Source organism: Canis lupus, chromosome 8, assembly GCF_011100685.1.
Source record: "Canis lupus familiaris isolate Mischka breed German Shepherd chromosome 8, alternate assembly UU_Cfam_GSD_1.0, whole genome shotgun sequence".
NCBI lineage: Eukaryota > Metazoa > Chordata > Mammalia > Carnivora > Canidae > Canis > Canis lupus.
Window position 1 is genome coordinate 20,558,264 of NC_049229.1, and position 2,667 is coordinate 20,560,930.

The window sequence follows — 2,667 nt, forward strand, 5'->3', positions numbered from 1 at the left end:
CCCAAGAGAAGAAGGGAGTTAATAAAGATTCGAGCAGAACTCAATGAAATCGAGACCAGAAGAACTGTGGAACAGATCAACAGAACCAGGAGTTGGTTCTTTGAAAGAATTAATAAGATAGATAAACCATTAGCCAGCCTTATTAAAAAGAAGAGAGAGAAGACTCAAATTAATAAAATCATGAATGAGAAAGGAGAGATCACTACCAACACCAAGGAAATACAAGCGATTTTAAAAACATATTATGAACAGCTATATGCCAATAAATTAGGCAATCTAGGAGAAATGGACGCATTCCTGGAAAGCCACAAACTACCAAAACTGGAACAGGAAGAAATAGAAAACCTGAACAGACCAATAACCAGGGAGGAAATTGAAGCAGTCATCAAAAACTTCCCAAGACACAGGAGTCCAGGACCAGATGGCTTCCCAGGGGAATTTTATCAAACGTTTAAAGAAGAAACCATACCTATTCTACGAAAGCTGTTTGGAAAGTTAGAAAGAGATGGAGTACTTCCAAATTCGTTCTATGAGGCCAGCATCACCTTAATTCCAAAACCAAAGACCCCACCAAAAAGGAGAATTACAGACCAATATCCCTGATGAACATGGATGCAAAAATTCTCAACAAGATACTGGCCAATAGGATCCAACAGTACATTAAGAAAATTATTCACCATGACCAAGTAGGATTTATCCCTGGGACACAAGGCTGGTTCAACACCCGTAAAACAATCAATGTGATTCATCATATCAGCAAGAGAAAAACCAAGAACCATATGATCCTCTCATTGGATGCAGAGAAAGCATTTGACAAAATACAGCATCCATTCCTGATCAAAACTCTCCAGAGTGTAGGGATAGAGGGAACATTCCTCGACATCTTAAAAGCCATCTATGAAAAGCCCACAGCAAATATCATTCTCAATGGGGAAGCACTGGGAGCCTTTCCCCTAAGATCAGGAACAAGACAGGGATGTCCACTCTCACCACTGTTGTTCAACATAGTACTGGAAGTCCTAGCCTCAGCAATCAGACAACAAAAAGACATTAAAGGCATTCAAATTGGCAAAGAAGAAGTCAAACTCTCCCTCTTCGCCGATGACATGATACTCTACATAGAAAACCCAAAAGTCTCCACCCCAAGATTGCTAGAACTCATACAGCAATTCGGTAGCGTGGCAGGATACAAAATCAATGCCCAGAAGTCAGTGGCATTTCTATACACTAACAATGAGACTGAAGAAAGAGAAATTAAGGAGTCAATCCCATTTACAATTGCACCCAAAAGCATAAGATACCTAGGAATAAACCTCACCAAAGATGTAAAGGATCTATACCCTCAAAACTATAGAACACTTCTGAAAGAAATTGAGGAAGACACAAAGAGATGGAAAAATATTCCATGCTCATGGATTGGCAGAATTAATATTGTGAAAATGTCAATGTTACCCAGGGCAATATACACATTTAATGCAATCCCTATCAAAATACCATGGACTTTCTTCAGAGAGTTAGAACAAATTATTTTAAGATTTGTGTGGAATCAGAAAAGACCCCGAATAGCCAGGGGAATTTTAAAAAAGAAAACCATATCTGGGGGCATCACAATGCCAGATTTCAGGTTGTACTACAAAGCTGTGGTCATCAAGACAGTGTGGTATTGGCACAAAAACAGACGCATAGATCAGTGGAACAGAATAGAGAATCCAGAAGTGGACCCTGAACTTTATGGTCAACTAATATTCGATAAAGGAGGAAAGACTATCCATTGGAAGAAAGACAGTCTCTTCAATAAATGGTGCTGGGAAAATTGGACATCCACATGCAGAAGAATGAAACTAGACCACTCTCTTGCACCATACACAAAGATAAACTCAAAATGGATGAAAGATCTAAATGTGAGACAAGATTCCATCAAAATCCTAGAGAAGAACACAGGCAACACCCTTTTTGAACTCGGCCACAGTAACTTCTTGCAAGATACATCCACGAAGGCAAAAGAAACAAAAGCAAAAATGAACTATTGGGACTTCATCAAGATAAGAAGCTTTTGCACAGCAAAGGATACAGTCAACAAAACTCAAAGACAACCTACAGAATGGGAGAAGGTATTTGCAAATGACATATCAGATAAAGGGCTAGTTTCCAAGATCTATAAAGAACTTCTTAAACTCAACACCAAAGAAACAAACAATCTAATCATGAAATGGGCAAAAGACATGAAGAGAAATCTCACAGAGGAAGACATAGACATGGCCAACATGCACATGAGAAAATGCTCTGCATCACTTGCCATCAGGGAAATACAAATCAAAACCACAATGAGATACCACCTCACACCAGTGAGAATGGGGAAAATTAACAAGGCAGGAAACAACAAATGTTGGAGAGGATGCGGAGAAAAGGGGAACCCTCGTACACTGTTGGTGGGAATGTGAACTGTTGCAGCCACTCTGGAAAACTGTGTGGAGGTTCCTCAAAGAGTTAAAAATAGACCTGCCCTATGACCCAGCAATTGCACTGTTGGGAATTTACCCCAAAGATACAAATGCAATGAAACGCCGGGACACCTGCACCCCAATGTTTATAGCAGCAATGGCCACGATAGCCAAACTGTGGAAGGAGCCTCGGTGTCCAACGAAAGATGAATGGATAAAGATGTGG